The 23,686-nt window shown below is 30.1% G+C and overlaps 1 long non-coding RNA gene across 1 annotated transcript in view; it reads right to left on the bottom strand.

The window, feature by feature from the left end:
* The window catches only part of LOC123007938, a 49,819-nt gene extending 39,537 nt beyond the window's left edge, over positions 1-10,282 (bottom strand). Inside the window, exon 1 of the long non-coding RNA XR_006412902.1 lies at positions 10,141-10,282. This is a non-coding gene — a long non-coding RNA (uncharacterized LOC123007938). The remainder of the gene's footprint in view (positions 1-10,140) is intronic.
* Between the last annotated feature and the right edge of the window lie 13,404 nt (positions 10,283-23,686).

The following is a 23,686-nucleotide window of genomic DNA, read 5'->3' as shown; positions in this document are numbered from 1 at the left end:
AAAGACTGGTTTACAAACTTTTCGCTTTATTGCCAGTTAATTGCGTCACAGCTTAAATGAGACGTTTGCAAACTGGTTCGAAGGGTCGACTCTGTAATTTCGTTATTTTCGCGGTGGCAATAAATATGAGTCAAAATTTCGTATTGTGTTCAACTATAAAATTAAACCCATAATAAAAGCGTAAAGTGCTGCATAACTGCAAGATCCAATAAATGTCTGAAAAGATTTTAATAAAATTGCCAAGACAAAACACGTAGATTGAATATTTTATCTGTTTATCCTCTCGCCTCGAATATTAACGTCCATTTCTGAAATTAGATTCGATCCAGCTTTGTTGGCACAACCCACAATTATTCAAATCAGAAAATTTATCCAAGGGCCGTTTCACGGAAATTAAATTCCGCAAACAGGAAAGAGCAAGGAGATCTGTCTATGACCCAGAAGTTCTGTTTTATGTCTTACACTAAATTAACTTAGTTATGTTTATAGGGATGTTTGGAACTCGAGAGTTATGTCTACTGATATACAGTTACTACTAAAGTTTTGGCCATCCCACATTATTTTTATTGTGCAACTTCGGGATTATTTAAAGTGATAAGGATTCAGTTGTTTGAATGTAAATGCGAGAGATAATCGAGTTGAACACCATCAAAGGGTTACTCTGCATAAATGTAATTGCTCTATAACCATTATCTAAAAGGGGCGTATTTAATTACTATTTCGTTTAAAATAACGCCCTTCCAACTTAAAATAAGAGTTTAAAACATTCAAGAATATTTAGTAAATTTTACAATAATGTTTGGATAAAGTAGAAAAAAAAAACATTACATTACTTTGTCAAAAAATTGAAACATTTGTAGTTTATTGCGCGAATAAAAAAAAAAACTCCAACTTCAAAATTTTTAGACAATTTAGGTACCTAATAGTACCTAGGTATTAGGAGTAAAAGTAATAGTTTATGTGACGAAGCTGATTAAAATAATTCAACTGAGTCACGTAAACTCACTTTTACTTCGAATAATATACAGGCTGTCCCAGCGAGTTGAAAAAGCCCATTAGTGACCTTTAAATGGTAATATTAAAAAAAAATGTATAGGACATAGATAGATTCTAATGTAGTGCATCACCTACAATTATTTTCAACCATACAGCATGTCCCAAAAATAAGTTACGATAAAAACTTGTGTTTTTAAATGGATGTAGCCTTTTAAAACAATGTTTTTACACCAAACTTTTATTAGTCGATTTCGCTTAGTTTTAGAAATAAGACGTTTTTTTTGATAAAAACATGCACTTTTTAAAAATTTTACACAAAAACTAAGACAGCTAGAACAAATTTTTTCTTACATCTGCAAAGAAGAAAGTACAGAATTTAAAGCTGTAGCAATTTTTTAGTGTTTTGCATTTGAAAAATTTAATAAATTAAGAAGTTTGTTAAAAGTTAAAAACTTAAAAAATCTAAATGGAACACCCTACTTTTTATTTTTGCATCTACTCGTAATAGATTGATAAATTGTCCATCTAAAAAAACTTTTAATGTCTAGAATTGATAATTGAATCAATATTAATTGTAGCAACAATGCCTATCAATATCCATCAATATCCAGTAATTCTACCACGAATCACTTATATGTTGATTTATCCAGAGATTGTATAAGTCGTTACTGAAATTCGAATTATTTTATTGTAAAAATAAAGAATAAAGGATTCAGTTTAACACAAATGCGATTATTAAGTGATATTTCTTCCATCTCTTGTGAAACTGTGCACTTTTTGGCTACTGAAACAATAGTAATTATTTTTTTAATGTTTAACGTTAAATATCTTTTTAGTTATTGATTATACACACCTAATAGTAAATAATTTTATAAAGACAATTTAATAATCTTTTAAATGCAAAAACAATAAATAGAGTGTTTCATTTAAATTTTTTAAGTTATTGAACTTTTAACAAACGCCTTCATTTTTTTATCTTTGCAAATTCAACACACTAAAAAAATGTAACAACCTTATAGCTTGTACCTTCTTCTTTGCGGTAGTAAAAAATATTTCTAGATGTCTTAGTTTTTGTGTAATAATTTTTTTAAAAATGTATGTTTTCGTCAAAAAAACCGTCTTATTTTTAAAACTAAGCAAAATCGAACAATAAAAGTAAAAACATTGTCATAAAAATAAATAAGAAACATAAAGTGTTTCATTTAAAAAATCACACGTTTGTATTGTAACTTATTTTTAAGACACGCTGTATATACTCGTAGTTGAAAATAATTTTAGGCGATGGACTGGATTAGTATCTATCAATGTCCTATAGATATATATTTTTAATTTTACCATTTAAAGATCACTAATAGACTTTTTCAACTCGCTGGGACATCTTGTAAAGGTACAGCTAAATTAAAAAAAAAAACGAAAAATGTAATTTTTCTAAATGTAAATTCGATTCTAGTTGTCAATTATCAACTTGACAATACCTCAAAAATATTTCTATCAATGTAATTAAATTTATTCGTGCAATGCTGCATTTAAGCGAAGTAGAAAGCCAAAATTGTCGCTTACCTGGAGTGAGAAAAAGTACCATCAAAACTACCTATTTAAAAATATGGGTAAATAAATGAGCGCACCGTGAAACGCAAGATGGGTTTGGGTTACCCTAAAAGTACAAATAATTAAGTATTAAATTGTTCAGTTTGTTACTAATTTCAAAAATATAGTTTGTTCAAATAGGTTTAACCTATTATTTTTTAACTGACATGCCATTAAAATATTTTAACATATTTTTTTTTAAACACGTTCACACCATGGGAAAATTGAAAAAAAAGCTCTAAATTTTTTTGACATTTCCCGTTTTTTTAATGTAGCTGTACCTACTATTTTAGCCGCAAACGTATTTAGACTAGGTACAGAGCAACAATATAATTAAAGAGTAAATAAACAAATTAATCATTACGCTTTGCAATTAATGAAATTATAACAATGCTTATAAACAAACATCACGCGTCAGTATTAGAATTTGTGTTGAGATGATTAGTGAATGCTGATATAACACCTACAATATGTGCCTCTCCAGAAATTGCTAAAGCAGCAAAAAGACAAGAAAGAGACAACCTTGGTAAATGTAATGATAAAAGTAAAAATGATTACCTAAGCGCAAAAATAAAATTTTTACTCCATGGCTAATACATTTATAACATAACAAATTGTTATTTTTTGATTTTTAGAAAGTGTAAAATAGTAACGTAGTTTTTTTTGTAATTGTGAAAAATGAAGTAAATATTTTTAATACCTAGGAGTAGGTATTTTAAAATTAATTAAAAGTCCAAAATATAATTTTACAACCAGTTTTAAATTTTTTTTTTGGTTTGTAACAAAAATTTTTGTTAGCTACAGAAAACTACAATTCAAAATGTTGCAGGGTTTAGTAAAATAGGTTATAAAAAATGTATTTTCTAATTACTTATGTATAATTCATAGAAACCTTTCGTGTTTTAGATAATCAAACAATTAGTCAATATTCTAGTCCCTAATGAGATATTGATTATTCAAATTATTCTGTAAAAAACTTGTGTCATAAATTATTTATGATTTATTCGGTGACTTTTAAAGCTTCTAATTTGAATGCTTGTAGTGATCGATCAACAATTTTTTAACATAATTCTTAAGCCCGCTTATTCAAAAATTATTCAAATTTAAGTAAAATTTGAAAATTTAAATAACCAGTCAGTTTCATAATGACAGCATTTTTAAAAAATAACAGTTTACAAATTGCTTTCCTCACCCCTTAGATTTAACGACTGCCATGTCTCTTTTAATAAAATTTAAATACAGAGAGAATTTACGAGAGATAATTTAATTGAAGTACAATAAGAGACCCGTATGCGTTTCACGTGTCATCTAACCCTTTATTCGTCCATGTTGGCATCAGATGTAAACGAGATAAGGGTACCTATTTATATACAGAAAGCTAGTTGGGAACGAGGGACTCACAACGGGATTAAAGCTGGCTTTTAATTGCCGGCAGAGTCGGCCCACGTTTAATGGCCGCCATGAGTGCTGCGTCCCGTCGGTAAAACAGCCATTCCCATGCGACGCTTGAATTTATACTAAGCTTTGGACCAGTAATTTAGCTGCCCTTTCGTATTTAAAACCACCTGCTACCAGCCTAATCCAAATTTTTTAAAGTGAAAGAAAATAATAAAATTATAAAAGAATAGTTTTTTGTTTGTTTAGTAGCGCGTTATAAAAATGTGATTTATACCGCCATAGCAAGAATATAAAGTAAAATACAAATCGTGTTAGCAAGAGAAATAACATAAAAGTAGCTTCAAAACAAGAAATGCAAGTGAAATACACGACTGGCTGTCTCAAATAAAAAGAGTGTTCATGCCGTTGAGCAATGTTATATGACTACATTGTCTTGGAAATGGTATAACAGCGTACTATTAGTAATAGATGTTTTGTTCTTATTGTTTACTCAGCTCACGAATCGCAGCAATAAATAATTTTGTTTTTTAATCGAACATGAGGTTGCGACCACCATTAAAGTTCTGGAATCTGCAATGTCTTCGGTAACATCAAAGCTCAAGAAAAATTTTTGCATTAAAGTCATCTAAATTGTAAAAATTATAAAATCCATAACTATAAAGAGTTTAATTTATAAGAAAGTCTCCTGAAAATTGCCTTCTTAATTTATGAAGTAAGATAAAATCAAGCACCACCTGAAATACCAACGAAAGAATTTGTGATCATTTTGTCATTGTTTTGGCCAATAAATGCATTAATTTGCTCCGGGTTGATTTTATACGGGACATAAAACCACTGCATGGCTTTGCTTTTACTATCATAAGTGGTGCAGGCTTTAATACAGTCAATAACTTCCATAAAACTGTATCGATATCATTAATGGAAGCCTCGGAAAACCCAATTCTTACACAGGACTCGAAACATTTAATAAACCACTTTGTGATCATAAACACTTTTAAACCATACATAAAGTCATTATCGAGTTAAATGAGCATAACAACACAATAAAATATTTGAATGACTTTAATATTACACAGATTGTTTCATGATAAATGACTCTCATTTCTCGCGAAAAATTATTCTTGCAAGATTAATAAATAAGCAAAGAGAGACCCTAGCGAATATTTCAAGAAGCTTCAAGTCCACCCCTAACAACCCTCAAAATAGAAAACTAAAACAGCGACATCTAAACGAGAGAGTTGTAACTTAACCAGGTCAAATATTTATCCTAATCAAAAGTTAAAAAATATAAATATTTAGTCATTTATATTATTTCAATTAAATTAAACTGGCTTCTGTTATATTATTTAAAACCAATTGTAGATTTCTCTACTAAACAAGTACAGAGTTCTGCATTCTGTATTTATTTTATCCTCAAACCAAACTGTCCTCTAGCGAGAACCATCCGAACTTTCCAACACCCATCATTTTACGAGCGACTGCCAATGACATTGTCAAAATTTACGAGCGTTGCTAAGAGCTTTAATGGCGAACGGACCAATACCACGCCTTGGTGCAAAACCTCGTTGCTATGGAGAAGGGAGAGTTGCGCATTGCTATTGGTCGCGTCCCAGAAGCCATTACAAAATTACCGGGTCCAAAGTTTGACGCTCCGCCTTTCGCTATGAGAGAAGGGAAGAGACATAGATTGGCAATTATCGTAAATAAGGGTGGTTTGATAATTAGATTAATAGATTCGCGGTAATTGAAGAGTGTGAGTTTATTGTTTCTTTTGCGTTCAAGTATCAATTATTGTTGGTCGTTATTTGTCTGGTGATTGATGTAATGATAAAGCTAAATACACAAATGAGCTTATAAACATGTAAGCAAACAATCTTAATATTTTACTCTGTTTTAAAGTAGTCACTAACCAAAGCTACAAACAATGTTTATGGGATAATTTATACACGGTTAGTGCATGACATAGGTCAGTTTTTAGTACTTTTACTTTCGTGCTGTGTAAATAGTTAATATAGGCAGGCAATATAATTAAGTTAAATAAACTTGTAAACAAATAAAAATTCTGAATGGCCTCCATAAAAATACCTACTAGCAAGATGAACGGTAGACGAAGACCAGACAGGTAGGTATAATAAGAATAATTAGCGTTTGGTGGCCTGTTAATTGTTATACCTGTCATAAAACAATGATATAGTCGTTTTATTGCATGTTTATATTTGATGTTACAGTATTCAAATGTGAGTTTCCGTTTTCAAGCCGCTACTTAACTGACATGAATTATTGTAATAAAACCAACTATTTCCGACGATGCACAAGCCGTGAAATTGACTTGGAACATTCAGATTCCACTGTTTCACGATCATTACAAATCTTATTACGCAGAATGGACGCTAAAACTACGTTTAAAGCGCTACAGCTAATCGAAAACACACTGAAAATAGAGTATAACCCTTGGAAAAAATAATGACAGAAAATACAAATTGAAACGCAAACAGAGAATATTATCTAATCCACTTTTTTAAAGTCGTTTCAAAAATATTCTTTTTATACAGGGTGTTTTACATAACTTTACGAGGCTTGCGCCTAATGTACGCGTTGTCAAACTAATCCCTTTTTCATTAATAGTCATAAACTGCAGCTTTTCAGAAACAATTATCATTTGTTCTATCATGAATGATTGTAGTTTATCTATCTTAATCACTAACTAACTAAAAACATTGTAGGTAATTTTTGAAAGGGTGAACAAACTAGAGAAGATTATCCAATTTTTCAAAATTTGTAATCGAGTTCGTATCGGAATATGTATTATTAATTGCATCTTACAGGCGCAGGCCTCGTAAAATTATGTGAAACACCCTGTATAGGTACCTACACACTTAGATATTCATCTTATTTAATAAAAATTAAAGCTTAAAAAAATATTATACCTAGAGGTTGTTCCAAATCTGGTAGCAAACTGAAGTTCTGAATTTTGACACTTTAACCACGCAAAGATTTACTATTAAAAAAATTGTCAATAACCGTCTTAATAAAATGTATTTTATAAAACCACTGTTAATAATTTATCAACGTATAAAAAAAATTAACAATAATATTTCTAACTATCTTTGTCCTCAAAAAAAACGCACTATTTTATTATCTTAACCAAGTGGGCACATGCCAAGTATCTTCTTTATCACTAACGGTTACGTAGTTTTGAATTCTTTCTATTTTTGTCGCAGAATTTGTTTTTAGATAAACATTTTTTACAGTTAAAAAAATAGCTTGCTAATTTCACAATAAAGTTGTTTTTTAGATACCTAATAGTACCTACCTATGCCTAGGTATCCATAAATTTTACAAAATGCGTATAAACACCAAAAAAAAACAGTTTTTCATATTTATCTCATTAAGTAGGTAAGGCAGTTACAGTAAAAAGTTAAAAAACTAAAATAAAATAAGTTAAAAAACAAAAACATCTACTAACTTTATTTTAAAACATAATAAAACAAACACACAAAATAAAATCAAAATAAAAAAACTGTAATGAAAATAGAATTAATCTATAAATGGAACGAATAAATAATTTTGAAAGTGATTTACAATAAAAGTTTGATATTTTTGAAAATTAAATGTTAAGGAATAATACAGAATTTAGAAAAAAATACATCTGATTAAAATAAATAAATCAAGTTTAAAAAATATTTTACAAAGAATAGAATAGTGCCGTTAACGAGCTCTACACAAAAATCGGTTTTTAAACTTCTTTTGTTTTTAATTACCTGCTTGAGAGTTCTTCGTTTGTTAAATGACATAAGTTCTGCAGACAATCAACCGAAACCTCTATACCTACCAAAATAAAGTATTTATTAATGCTTCCAAATGAATACCAAATAATTATTTTATACTTACTTATAGTATTTTAAACGTCTAGTATTTTAAATTTGTAGATTGGTATTCGGGTATACCGAGTATAATGCTTTTCTTGTTTAAATTAAATCATTATAATTATACATTTTTCAAACTTTGCTCCAATATTTTTTCATTTTTTTACCTATTTCATTTTTAAAAGTAACATATGGTTTTTTCTATACCTATTATGTTTTATAGTTTTTCTTCTCCATTGTTTTTGATGCAGAAATAATTAGTTTCGCCTACATCTTTAGGTACACCACTGCTGTGGTGAAAGGTTTTCCTGCTGTTTAAATTTGAATGCATAACAGACTATAAGTAATTAAGTAGCGATGACTTCTGACATTTTGCCTTAATACAATAGCCGCGTTCTAAGTAGCTATACACCTTAAATATTATAATAATTCACTTTATGAATGACAACACAGTATTTATAGCTGTTGTAATTAATTTTACTATTAACAAGTTTGATGTAGGTATACCGAAAAGGAAGCTATTGAATACTTAAATAATTACTAAGTGGCCATATACCTATGCAATTTTAAGCGCATAATTTATTAGAAGTGTCAGATGCCTTTCACATACTTGTGTTTAAATGTGCAATTAACATGCCATCGTTACAATTAGTTAAAACCCTTCTCAATCTTTGTCACAATTATTCCATTTGCGCATTTTATAGCCGTCATTATTCCACAATTTTAAAATCAATGAATTTTTGTTGACACAAGCCAGGTAGTTAAATTTTACATTGTTCTTGTGAGGCGGACCATAGAATATTTGTTGGTGTTAAAACAAGTTAATTTTCGTTTAATTGCATGTTTAGTACCTTAAAATTTTTCACTCAAATAGTTTTAATACGATGTGCAACTTATTCACAGCTAATAAGCAATGTTAATACTAATATTCGAAAAATTCAGAGCTGTAAAAAAATTCTTGAAAGAGTAAAACATTTTACACCTGCATTTGAAATGGCGTCGCTCTAAAAGAGGTATAAATTCGACAATCTGATCAACACTAAAAAAATTTAATTTCCCGAATGACACATTTTTCTTTAATTAGCAAATACTCGTGAGCAAACTGATAAATTCCTCGCGACATAAAAGCAATAAAGTTTCCGGAACTCAAGATTAGATACGTTCGAAAGCCCGTTATTATTTTAATAAAGCATAAAATAAATTTGTAAAGCTTTAGAATAATTAAATACAAAAATGTTTCCTTTGCGAAATGATCATTTTGCGGTCAGTTAACTTTTACGATGACTTATAAGTCGATTCGAAATGCGCGAAACATAAACAAATGTCTGATTAATTCTATAACAATGATTTATTCTGACAAGAAATATCTCAGTGATTTCCCGTGATACCGAGATAGGGTTACAAGACTGGAGGTTGGCACCTAATAAATATATTTCACATTTATGGTGCCATTTATAAGAACTGGATTTTATAGTGATACTTCTTGTATCCTTCGGCAGTAAAGTGAAGCAGGAATTAAAAGGAAATTGCAAGCGAGAGCTCGCAAAGATTGAATTGCGAATAGGCATCGAATGACAAAGCTATTTTTGATTCAGAAAACTATTATTTGGTTTGGTGCTACCATATTTCAATCGATTTTTAATAAGTAGGTAAGTAATCTTTTTTAATCTTCCAAATGAAAAAAGGCACTTTTTTTGGTTCGTCTAATTACCGTTTTCTACTTGTCTTGAGTTCTTATTAAATGGAACAGAAAGGCAAAAAGTTAATTAAATAAAAAATATTTTGATTTATAAACCCAGATTATTTTTTGTCATAAAAAAGCTCTCATTTTTCCGTCGATAACTTCTACAAACTTCCGGAATTTTCAAGTCTTCAAGACATATTGTAGCAAATTGTAATAATTGTTAGAAACATAATAATAAATGTAGGTACTTAAAGAAAACATTCTGTACACAAATATATTAAAATTATTAATTAGGTATCTAACTGTTATTGACTTTTCATTTGTGATGATATCTAATTGTAAAATATCTATCGCTGTTTTGTGTTCACGTGTAAGAAAAATATTCACAAGAAATTCTTAACTAAAGCATGCTGCATCAACGCAAGTGGGCGTATCTATATTTTCTTAACGTATTAATTTGTAGTTCAAATAAATCTGACTAATAATAAAAAACGCAAAACTAATAATCAAAAAAATATTGACGTCTCCGCAACTCTCACCCAATTTGAAACAAATCATTTAAAGTATCATCAATTTAAAGAACTAATAAATAAATACATTAACACTTACACTAGCAATAACTCGCGCCGACTCTGCGATCTATTGTGTAGCCGTCAAAAATAGAATCCATAAAACGTTTAATAAAATTTTTATTTTCACTATTACTTCAAACTATTATCACACACAGTACACTTGTTATGCAGGTTTCGGATTCATGGTATCAGCCGAAGTTCGAGAGTGGTTACGCCCGCCAAGAAGCCTTCACACGTCGACTCAAAGGCGCCTGCGCCTCCGCCACAGAAGACATTACTAATCTATTCTGGATCCTGCAAGCAAATGCTGGCGACTTTGCAGGGCATGCGCTTTCTTTCATAACTCTGTTTTGCTCGCACTCGGTGCATAGAAATAGTCGTTTCTCTTTTCAGGTGCTCTACGGCCATTACGAGAGAATTTTTATAGGGTTTTAGGCTTGGAGATGCCATTGATAGAGGGTATTTTTGAAATCATTAAAAAATTTAATTTGGTAATGTGAGAAAAGCACCTGTTAAATGGGTTTTGAATGGGTGAAAGGTGGATTAGTTGGTACACCCCAAAATATTCTAGTAAAATTACTTGTAGAACTTGTTTGTAATTTTATTTCAAAATATGTAGTTATACCTATCCACCAAAATAATATTAGTGTAACTACATTTTAATTTATTCTTTATAAAAAAAATGATGTAGCTACTTATTTAACAAACATACTAAGTAAAATTAAATTGTTATAAACAAAAAATGTGATATTTCGACATATTTGCAATAGTTATAAACTTGCAGACCAGGTATGTTGTGTATAAATTTGGCTGAAACAAATACATACTTGTAAATACTTAATTAGATAGTAATTTTCTAGTAATTTCCTTTAACAATAATAACAATAGCCAATAGCAAAGTCAATAATTGTTGTGTTTTGGCTAAAATTAAAAGAAAATATTATATAGATATTTTGTCAGGTATATCTACAGTTAGATATACCTGAAAATACTTATTCCACAACAAAAATTTCCAATTGTTCAAAATACTCGTACCTATATTTCGAAAATAAAGTTGTCTATTGTAATTATTATTAGGTAACGTACAACATATGTAAATAAAATAATAAAATGTGGCAAATTAATACCACTTAAATTGTTAGCCGAGTCCAAAATTAAAAAAAATATATATTAACGAAAAATCAATAATCATACTCGTATAATAATATGTATTGAGAGATCAAAATAATTTGTAACAATAATTTGGATTCTTTGAATCCAAAAACGTATGTCTGTTTTTGAAGTAATTGCACGAGAAACGTCAAATAAACTGACAACTCAAAAGGTAAAACGGCAAAATGGACCGGAATTAGTCGCCGACATGTACAGTAAAGCATAAATTTAGTTATTAAAATCATAAATTTTTGTTCATACTATTTTACCTTTTAACTTGTCATTTGATTTGATATTTCACAGACATACGTTTTCGGATCCAAGAATGACTCGATTATAAATTATCTTGATCCCTCGATACATAGACTACACCCACCTAATAAGTAAGTATACTTTTTTAAATAGGTGTCGGTGAATTGCGCTCGCTTCAAGCACTGCATTTTAATCCCTACAGTGGACTGCGCTCAGAAGATTTTTAGTTACCTGCGTTGCGTTAATTCCGATGTGAACTGCGCTTAGGTGGGACAATATGTCTTGCGTGATATAAAGGATAGGGATAAACCAGTTGCAAAAATGTACTTTGAGTTTCAAAGTGAATAAAAACGAAATAGGTTATTATTTAGATTTGCTGAACACAATTATGTATAGGCATATTACATAATAGTGTTTTAAAAATTTTGATTAAACTTATAACATAGACATTTCACAAAAGTAGATCGATCTATTTGCTTTGTTTTCAATATTTTCTTTTAATTAAGACATAGGGGAGAGGGGGGCAGTTTTGAACACGGGGTACTTTAGAACAGTTGACGTAACTTCTTTCCATTTAATCTTAAGGGCGCTAGCTTTTGAGCAATTAGCAAACTTTTATGTACGAATGTTGGTTTTGGCGGGGGTTGTAATCAGCCCTCCACCAGTTATTGTATGTTAGGTCATGTCTTTTCAACGTGCTAAAAGTAAATTTTTAGTGCTCGGCGGGTAAGTTCCTAATGCATCTATTTTATTCTGAAAAACGTTATCTACTTACTTGGTTGGGACTTTGGTGCTTTGTGTATTGTTTGCATCAGTTAATTTTCAATTATCATCGATTATATGAAAAATTTTAGCTCTTCTTGGAAAATTTGCACCGACGGGCACTTTTGAACATAGGCGTTTGGGGCAGTTTTAAACAGTTCGAAACAGCAGGAAACACTTGCTAGAGAAGAGAAACAAAAACTAGCAGACAAAAGGAAGTTAGAGCCAAGGAAAAAAAAAGTAAAAAAAGGTTAATTCAAAAAATATAAGAAAAATGAAAGTTTTGATGAAGAAAGTGAGACCCCCGGAGACATCAAAGTGATTTATGATGATTCAACCGACACTGAAAACTTTTCGGATAAAAGTGAAATTTATAAATCAAAATCGAAACGACAAAGAAAAGATTATAGCAATGATGCCGCTTGCATATTTTGCAGTGGACTGTTCTCACTTTCTAAGGCATAGGCAGAAGAAAAAAGAAGTGGGCACATTGACAATGTGCTGGTGTAAAGTACAGCGCAAAATCTTAAATGTGTTATATGTTGCATGCTTGAACACTAATTTAAATTGTAAAAGTCTTTTTAATTTTTGTGTTTTTCTTTCAAAGCTTAAAATTTGTAATATTTTTAATATATTTTTTGATAATGTTGCTATAGAAATGAGTTTTTTATTTGTATTTTCACATTTATAATACAATAAATTTGTTTTTTTACATGTATCTTTAATTTTTCAAGTTATATAAAGCTGGTTCAAAAGAGCCCCGTGCCTGTTCTAAACTGCCCCCGTCTTGGGGCAGTTTAGAACAGTTGCAGAGAAGTTTTCCTAATTTTTTTTCTAATATTCAAAATGACTTTGTGGTTTCCACTGGTATTACAAACATTGCGCAACATATCAAACTATAATTCACTGCAGGTAAGCGCTTCGTAAACTAATATTTAAAAGGCCTTTCTAGATAAAAAGTAAATTTTGTTCTAAACTGCCCCCCTCTCCTCTACCTTTTAATACAGAGTCTTTCAGAACTCGCATCCCAGAGAATAATATCAAGTGCTGGCGGCAATAGGTCATTCAAAATTGCACCCGAAAAATTGTTTTCTAAAAGTTCGAAGTACCAACTCATGACTGGGTAGGTACTCTGATGTGATGCTACTGAGCGCAGTTCACCTTAAGGATTAGCGACCCTTATTAGCCTGATTATACCTGTTTTGACAACTGAGCGCAATCCACCTTGCCTCTATACAATCTACCCATCAACTATGTAGGTAGTAAACTTTTCTAAAAAAAATCAAATTAAGTCAATTTTGAATTAAATTTTAATTAACTTTTTGTAAATCGACTAGTTATTAAATTATTAAAAACAAAATGAAATTTACATTTAATTCAAAAAATATAGGATTATTATTTAGCCATTAAGAGTTAGGTAGGTAGGTATACCTAAATCTTTTACGCTTTTAGTTGATGTACCTACATAAAAATTACCTAGTTAAAAAATTGATCTAATATGAAAGTAGTCAAAATTTTAACTATAAATTTAATACTACCATAACTAAGATGTCTTTTAGAATTAAAATTTTGCGGTAAATATGGTGAGTTCAAGATTTGGATAAAATAACTCAAACAGTGAAAATTCCTCTGCAGGTGTTAGATTTTTGTTTACTTTTTAAAATTCAAACCAAAATACAGAAATTAGGACGTCTTTGTTATGCAGAATCCACTTCCTTGCGTAAATTTTTAGTTTAAACACAATTTGTCACAAGTTTTTCTGAGACATTTTTACGACCCGCATAACGGTTCCTTTTTTAAATAATTTAAATAATTAGTCCACTATTAATTTGCTAACTTTGTCTCGATGAATTTTTCTCGCTTTACACTCACCCTCCCACTCCGACATAAAAAAGCTTTTAACGTTATACATTAATACAAGTCGTTAATCGCTGAGTAAAGTAGAATTTCAGGGAAAATATTTACAGCAGGTGTTTGACATTTCGAAAATTTTCCGTGCAATCGAAGCAAATTTTCGGAGGTAATTTGAATGTCAAAAGATCCACCGAACTCTCTTCGAGCGTTTGTTTATTTAGTTTTCACTTTTTCTGTTGATTTTCCCGGCTTTGTTTAAACTGGCTCATGCCAATGTAAATAATATCCGACACGTTTTAGACTAATGTTTACATGGTAGTTTTTCTTTTTGTTCCGTTCAACCGAGTTTGTTTTTCTTTTTAAATATACAAAAGGTAACGTGATATTGAATGAAAGACAGAGAGGAGGAGGCATTAAAGCAGCTAAATTGGGACGCCCAGGTACTACAAATATTTATCACAGAACACCACCAAACTCGGCTCTCTATCTAATTTTTCTATTTATCAATCATCAAAAGCATATTGAATAAAAACGTGTTTAAAAAAATTAAATTTTTCAATCTCTTTAAAAATAAATGTAGAACTTGGTAATCAACCTGAATGTATTTCAACCAAATGCTGGCTCTAATAATAGTTTTCTTCCTAATTTTACATTTGCGAAGTTGTAATTTTAATGAACCATTACATAAGTAAATGCATGTAGGTAGTTTTACATAGATTATTTTTAGATAATTATAAACTAAATAGATTTGATTCACTGTACTAATTTTATTTTTAAATTTTACTCAGAAGTGTAATTTTACTTAGAACTTGGTTTTAGTTGCTGTTACTTCCAATTATTAATACTTATATTTATAAAAATAGGTAGGTATAGGTACATTATAAATTTTTATTAATGGCTTTGATACTTGGTGTGATTTTAACATTCTTAGATTATAGAAAAATCAAAAAAATGATTAAAAAAAAATATTTAAAAAAATAATAGGAATAGATACTCGTTTTTCAATGCATTTTACAAACTTATAAACCCACTATAAGTATAGTAATTGTGTGCAAATACTTTTTAAGTGCATTTAAGTGTATTTTTTGAAACTTAAACACCTGAAAACGAAATAAATTGTATTCATAAATATCCGACCACTTAAACGTCAAGTGGTTTCTTTTTTCTTCGAGCGATAAAAACAAAGTTGTTTGAAGCGTGATTTTTTCTTATTTCCGACCATCATCGTCTTGAATATTTTACCATCTCGGCCCATCCCAGTGCGGGTCTTTGCCCACATATCTCCGACTTTAATATCTTCGAAACTTTAAAAGCTTGTTTCAGGTTTTCGAAGAAATTATCCCGGCCATTTATCAAGCTTGACAGGGCCTTTTCCGACGGACCAATGAGCACCAGACTCAGTTATCGACCGCGTTGCATTGCCGGGGCAACCGATAATCTCGCTGAAAGCCCGCACATCGAGCTGAAATTCTGCGCGAATCTGAAAAAGTGCGCCGCAAGGATCCGTGTGCAGACCCTTGCTGTTTGACCCCGATTCGGCCGTAAATCATGCGATAATTTAAACAAGTTGCGAAAATGGCGGCTTGGAAACATGTGTGCCATTAACTTAACTTAAAACAAATTATGTAAGGAATAGTAAATGCTCGACGAATATCCAAATAATGGTCAGGATCAAAAATGCCGAAGGAAGTTTACGGGCCATAAATTCGCATAGTTAAAATAAGGTGGAATTTTAGAAATTTATGAGAAACACTTCACATGTTAAAACGGTTGAGTCACATTACTTATACTTTGATTCTGAAAATTGGAAACAGCTTCCGGAAAAAATCGCGAAAGAATTAACAAGTTATGCTGACACAGAGAATGCTTAATCATAAAATTATCAATTATACCTACTCGCAAACACATTAAACGTGTTAACGTAATTTTATGGCTTAATAAACTAATTAATTAAGTTTAGTGTACGTTTACGAGTTTTTATTGTAAATATGAGAAGATTTATTAAACGATTCTTATTGTTATTGTTAGGGAAAAAATTATACAGAGTCGTTACAAGAAAATATGACCAATTTTGCAAATAGTGACCCATTAAATTCAAATTAGTTTGATCATTATTCATTAGTATTCATAAAATTGTGTTTCATTCAAGAAAACAATTCCTAGTTTGTTTGATTTAATTTTGTTTTTTAATGTTTTGATACAATTATCTTGATATTTCTATTGTTAGAAAAACATGAAATTGTTTACGAGAAAACTTAATTAAATCAAAAATTATTATTATGTTATAAATGTAATCGCAATTACTAAATAATAGTTTAAATTAGGTAAACTATTTTTAAAAATAATTGAAAATATTTTTACTTCAAAAAATATTTCTCCTGAATTTATCGAACAAAAAATAATTTTATATTTTTTTAACAAAAAACCGTTGTTGTTTAGATATTTCAAAGCTAATTATAATTTAAAATAACATATAATTTAGTGTCTTGAGCACCTGACGTGAGACTAAAACTTGAAAAATGCCACCTATGGATTTTTAATAGCGTCAGATGTCCGTTCATTTGTATAATAATAGAGGACTAGTTTATGCTTATTTTCAGTTGGTGGAAATATGTTATAAACAATTTTAGTCCCGCCCCAGATTCGTTAAAAAATTTTTGAACATACCATCCTGTCTGTTGGACTTTTTTATCAATTTACATGTAGAAACCGATAAATCTCCTTTTGGCAAGTCGGACACAACCTATTTGTTGTTTCACATTTTATTTGAACACATGTTCGTGTCTTAGTCACAAACTTCATCTTGTACTTGTATATAAATTATTTACGTTGTATTTTATTTAGTAAACTGTCAAAGACAAATATCCAAACAAGTGATACCCTTATGTTGTCGACACTCCATTACGAAAAACACTCGCACTAAAAATAATAACACGTCTTTTCTTTTAGGCTTATCGCGACACTCTGTGATATTGAAGAATAACATCTTTGGTTCGGACTGTTGTATTCAAACAACAGCTGAGCCGCCATAAAATCATATAATAACCCGAGCTAAGTTGAAGCGCAGCTGGCTCGGAATTTCGTATAGAAGTGCTAATTAGAAGAATAAGCCGCTTTACCTCTTTCGGCGAACTGTTTTTGTTGTCTTATATTGCTCATCGCATCCGCCGTTTGACTACACAAAGGTCACTCTGTATACACAGGTAAAACACAGTCTGATAGGAAAAGATCCAACCGACTTATCAATGTACTAAAAAAACAAAAATTTACCACCATAAAAATAAAATCGGATCGTTTCTGCCGCCGGTGCTTTTCGATGTCTCTTCAAAAATCGCAATTATTTTATAGAGAAAAATATACAAAGCTATAATTTAAAAATATAGTAATATCTACATAATCTTGGAGGTACTTTTATTCATTTAGAATTCAAATGAGTTTAAGTTAGTTTTGCTATATCGCACGGCATACCTATTACAATTCTTCAAAGTTTCTGAAAGAAGACAAAAATACAAATGATATCTCTTACTTTGATTCATTCTAAAAAAAAGTTAAAAAAATGTTTTTTAAGGTTCAACCATCATTTCGGGAAATTGTCATTTGATCAAATCCGTACTGTTTTCATGCTTATTGCCGCTTTCATGCTTATTATTAACGATAACAACTTAGGCTTTTAAAATTTAATATCAATAATTCTTTAAAATTTAACATTTATAATGTTAAATATTTACCGCCGTTCTTACACATGTTGATATAGAAAAAAAACACTCGAAAAGCTACTAGCGTCATAATTGAGATAATAATTTTGCCATGGAAGCTTTTACTCACAAAATGTACAGTTGCAGAATTAAAATTTCGGACAGTATAGTCATTTATGTATGTGTAAACTCTAAAACAACACTTACATTAATAACTTCATTTTTTACTCTTGTCATGTTTATGTCAAAAATAGTGATTTGTGGCATAATAACGGATTGGCAGCAGATCAAAGCAATGATTTAATTACATTTAGTTCAATTAATAAATTTCATAAGACAGACAAATTGTTTAATTAACAATTTTAACAAAAAAAAGTTTAATTGTCAAATGCCAGTCATGATGACAGTAAGAGGTAGTTTACAGTAAACTTTTTAACGTGACAGAAAAATACTGCCCGAAATTTTAATTCCGCAACTGCAAAAGATTATTTTATGTTATGATGTGTTAAAGCAAAAGATTATTTTATGTTATGATGTGTTAAAATATTTAAAAAATAAATGAAACTTTAATAGATAATTATTAAAACGTGACAAAAAGTCAAGCTTTCCGAAGAGGTAAAACTTTAATTTTTTGTCTCTATGGCTAGGTAGTAATATTCCTATTTTATACATATATTTTTTCTTTAATATTTAAAAAAACTAAATAAACTGTGTACTTGTGTACTTTAGTCGTTAAGTTTATCGATTTTAAACACCGATTAAACTCTGGTCATTGCATCAGCGAAAATTTTATTGCAGTGTTTAGCTTAGTGTATCTATATTTATCCGTAATTTGAACCAGACTAGAAGAATACTAATAATTTTAAACATTTATGTTTGGAATACACTATTTTCGCGCAAATATTTACACACGAATGATGAAAAGCGTATTTAAGAATGTCTAAATTTCAACCGAAATCAATTTAGCTTAAATGTTGATAGTTTTCGTCATTATAATGTGAATTTAAGGAAAGTTATGTACGTGTTTGCCGAGGTATTAAAATTGCAATTACCTCTGAGTTTATGACCAGTTTGCATACTATGCAGTTTCCCGGTTTATGGTATTCATTTTCATGAATATTTACACTGACAGGTTTCAGTGAGATTTTCATTTAATTTTCCATGAATAAATTTTTGTCGAAGCGAGAGGTCTCAAAAATCCATTCTTTGCTTTCGATAAAACGCCAATAAATCTTCGTACCGTATTAAATCGCGACGTCGTAAATGTCGTGCACTAAATTCTCCCTTTATAATCTAAAATGCTAGCAGAATGTCAAGAGACAACTTTAAAAATTCTAATCTACACCGTCTGATTAAAATTCCGCGTGAAAATATCGACGGCTTTGTCTTTAAATATTTGTCCGTCTCAAACAAGCAAGGTGTAAACAGCAACATATTGTACCGTTTACTTTAAACTTTCCCAAACATATTTGCCAACGTAAGAAAAATAAATAAGGGTAGCAAAAAATACATTCTTGGAAACATACAGTAGCCGAACCCTTTGCGGCCCCCGAACCCTTTATTTTATTCGCTACGATTTATTTTTACAACACGGCTTCTTGGAGCTTTTATGGCCGCCAGATTAACCCAAACATGGACAACTTTCGCTTTCTTTCAAATTCGGAATGTTTTTGTCAAGGGAGCAGTTCCGCGTTCTACCATAGAGTTTTTGTGACACGAAATATGTAAATTTCAGAGAAGGAAAAAATTGGGTGAATTGGGCTTTTCCTGGTTCTAGTTACCTGAAATCCGGGATTGGAGCTCAGTCTAATGTGAAAGATGAAAAATACTTTTAATAAGAAATATTTCTTTAAAAACCAAAAAAAATATTGGGTATAATTTTATTACATTATTTATGTTTCTAAGAAATAATTAGATTTTTCCAAATCGTATATTTAAGTCTGTTAAGCATGATGGCGTCTTAGCATTGACGTAAAAACTGGTGGTCGTAAAAGCTCGAATCCTCCGAAACGTGCCAGTTCCTCCTCGAGTAATCAACTGATAACTCGCTTAATGCAATGTTTAATCAAGTTTCCCCCTTGCCATAACACCGCTTGGATTTAATTGAATCTAACCTCCTTCATCTGGGATACTCAGAAGCTAATATCCATAAAGTCGTTTGAAAATTTGCAGGGATTACACTTTAACGATCCCATTACCCGGAGTTAGTTTGCATCAGCCGAATATTTACCTAAAAAAGTGCCACATGTGTTCTGACCTAATTTAGCATAAGTTGAACATACATAAATTAAAATCGACGGGCTGAAACTCTTTGCAACCTTGCCGTTTATGAGGTTAAGGCACTTAGGAATTATTGCAAGTTTAATTAGAAAAGTAGGGGTGACGCCAGTAAACAACTTGCTTTATAGCTTATAGATCATCGGGAACGTGATGGCTCTTGTGTTAGCTTGCGCTTGTAATTGGTCACAATGTAACAATCTTACCTGAAACTACACCCAAGCGATAGGTTTGTAATTACCCGTATTTTGAGAGCACTAAGGGACAAAATGGTGGCCGAAATCGGACGTAATCGGTACTATTGGCGAACTATAAACTGGTGATGGTTATGGGTGCTGATTTGGCTAAGTGCTGCCAGTGGGGGCCTGGCACTTCGATTTTTACGCAAGCACTACTCAATTGTAATCGTGAAATAAAACAAAGTAATTAAAAAGCTATGATTATAATATCAAAATTAGAAAAAACAAAAAAATAACAATGAAAATGTATCTTTAAAACATAAAATACAATAAATGTGAAAAAATTTCAATTTTTTAAATTAATTTAAAAAATATATTAATTTTGGTACCTATATTGCAATAAAATTTTAAAACTTAATAATATAAAGATTCTAGTAAGGACACAGTTACAAAAACAAACTGTTTTAACTTAAGTTTAACGAACTTTTAAAAACAAAACTAGGTACAATATGTTTAATTTTGGTACAAAATAATACGAGTATGATTAATGTTGTGTCTGAATAATGAAAATTTCATATTCTATAAAAAATTGTCTACTAATCGGCATAAATTAAAAAACTGAATATAATCAAGTTAAGTTTAGGAAATAAGATAATATACCTAAATAATATGCGTTTGTAAATACCAGGTAAATAAAAAGTATGGAACCAAACGTTTTATGCTTAAACTATTTATTTTTTTTTAAAACTAATTGATGAGTGCTAAAGTACTATAAAAATGTGATGATTTAACAAAAATAAAATTTTTCGAAATTTCCTTTTATTTTTGAGTTCAACAAAAAAATTATTTTTGTTAAATGGCAACCCATTATAAAATCATTTTTCTCATAAAAGCTATACTCTAAGAATTACTATCTGCTTTATTTTTAATTTTTTCAAAAAAAAATTTTCACATAAATTGCAATTTTGACAAAAAAAATCGCATAACTCAAAAACAAAACAAAATTTCGTTCTGAAATTACGATCACATTTTTTATATTACTTTAATTTATATTAATTATTATTTTCCGGAGGCAAATGATTAAAAATAAAACCGCTTGGTTCCATACTTTATATTCACCCTGTATGTGTTTGATAATTGTAAAAGGTTTATACGAGATATATTTGTGCAAGACTAAATTGCAAAAAATTACCTGTTAAAAATAAGAGTAGGTACACATCTATACCTAGACTTTTTTAATAAAGAAAAAACAATGTTTAAAGAAGTTAAACTAAAGTAGTCAAAAAAAGTTTAAACAAATGTTATTTATTATACAAGACGATAAAGAAATTGTTTATCTACGAGTGAAAAGGTTAAGTTTACGAGTGACGAAGTCACGAGTGGATTTTTTCACAAGTAGATAAATAATCTTTATCATCTTTCGTTTTATTTTGTACTCACCTACCAGAATTTCTTGAATATAAACAGTAGATAAAAATTACTTTATATCACTAGACGATAAAAGACTACTTTATCTACTAAAATTAGTTGATAAAAACACTCTTTAACATTGAGTACCTACAACTTCTAAATTTTAAATAATACCAAGATTATCATTATTTGCTCGGTACACTGTTAGACCTTGACTTCCTTAATTAATAATTTACAGAGACCATAAAAAAATATGATCAATATTAAGTAAGTTAAATAAAACTTTTTTTCTGGTCGGAAATAGAAGAAAAAGAAGAAATTGTTTTAATGACAATAAAATAATAAACTAAATTTTAAATAAACAAAAAGAATGGAAGAATATTCGCTAATAGGCCATCGATCAGAGTCCTTCCGCCCGTTTGGTTTCCTTTTTCTGTTTGCAATTAATTCGAAGGTAATTTTAAAGAATTAAAGATTTTAAAGTTTTTGGGATCAGAGAGAAATTTTTGGGAGATTGTAGTGACTTTTTTCTACTACTAATTGATAAGGTAAATTAAAACAGTCTTTTTCGAAAAAAAAACATAACATAAACTGTCAAAATTACTTACAGAGATACGCATTTAAAACAATATAAAATAATGTTTTGTTAAATAAAAAAAAATAGTGTAAGTAGAAAATTTTATAGCACATGAGTTGGTATTAGATTTCTCTTTTAAATTGTGTTGTATTTTGAATGTCGCTTAAACATTGTTTTTTTGTGAATAAGATACATGACAATTGGGAATAAATAAAATATACGTATAGATTAATTTCTAAACTAAAGTGATTCAAACAAAAATAAATCAAAATAAAATTATTCATACAAGACAAGGCACGGTCTCTTTACAAACACTCTAACCCTGCTCAACTGTCTTGAAACTTGTGATTGTTACGCCTCAAATTTGCAACAAAGTAACCCCTCTTGGATGTCTAACTCCCGTCCTAGAAAAATATTTATAAGCCATATTACCGTGATTTACAGTCCGTATGCACATTCATCGCATTTAATGACGTGCTAAAATATTAGTTAAGTGAGACATATCCAAAGATGCGAATGTGCGACTTCCATTTTGGGGGGCTACGCTCGTTCTCTCACATAAAGAGTTTTTCTAAAGAACCAGTCCAAGTTTTACCACAACCAGCTGTCACATAACTTATCCGGGCCCCTCCTGGGTTGCCATGAAACATGGAACGCAGACTCAGAGATTAAGTTCCATTCCTCTTATAAAACCCTTCTTACTCACAACATTCCATTCGATAATGGCCGGTTACAAAACTTAGATACGACTGATATGAAGCTAATTAGACGAAAGAAAAGATAAGTCTGACTTGTCGTAAATTCACTTTAATCAAGAGAAAACTTATTAATTATGTTACAGGTTGCAAAGAAAAAAATAAAGCAGGTAGGTTGGGTTTGAGTCTCCCCGAATCAATTGGTCGAAAGAAATAAAATGTGTCTAATAAATGTCAAAGACAGGATCAGATAACATAATAACGTTTCTAAAATATATGTTTATTAAAATAAGAAAACGCCGAGTCGCTGATAAAATCCCTAATTTATGTACAAGTCTTGGAATTTTCGATGGAATTAATTTATTTTTACTTAACATGGATGGAGACTACAATGGTCCGACAGGCAATTATATCAGGTGATAGTTTTATACCCTGACATCTCGCTTTCTGAACAAGTGATCGTAAAATATGGTCATTTGCATACATAAAATTACAGTCAAAGAAGTGCTTTACGCTGCGTCGTAAATAATTGGATTATTTTGTGATTGACACGAGATTTATTCATTCGAAATCGCTAAAAGCACAATAAACAAAACGTTAAAATTTATTTGATTCATCATTAACTTAAGCGCCAATCCAAAACCGAAAAAATTATTTTTACACACCGATTTTAAATATTCCGTGGTGTTCGATTTATGTCTTCCTTTATGAGCCACAAGTACATAAAAAA

The sequence above is a fragment of the Tribolium madens genome, unplaced genomic scaffold (assembly GCF_015345945.1).
Source record: "Tribolium madens isolate multiple individuals breed KSU strain unplaced genomic scaffold, Tmad_KSU_1.1 Scaffold_3;HRSCAF=73;Tcas5.2_LG2, whole genome shotgun sequence".
NCBI classification, from domain to species: domain Eukaryota; kingdom Metazoa; phylum Arthropoda; class Insecta; order Coleoptera; family Tenebrionidae; genus Tribolium; species Tribolium madens.
This window is presented reverse-complemented; position numbering and strand designations above follow the sequence as displayed.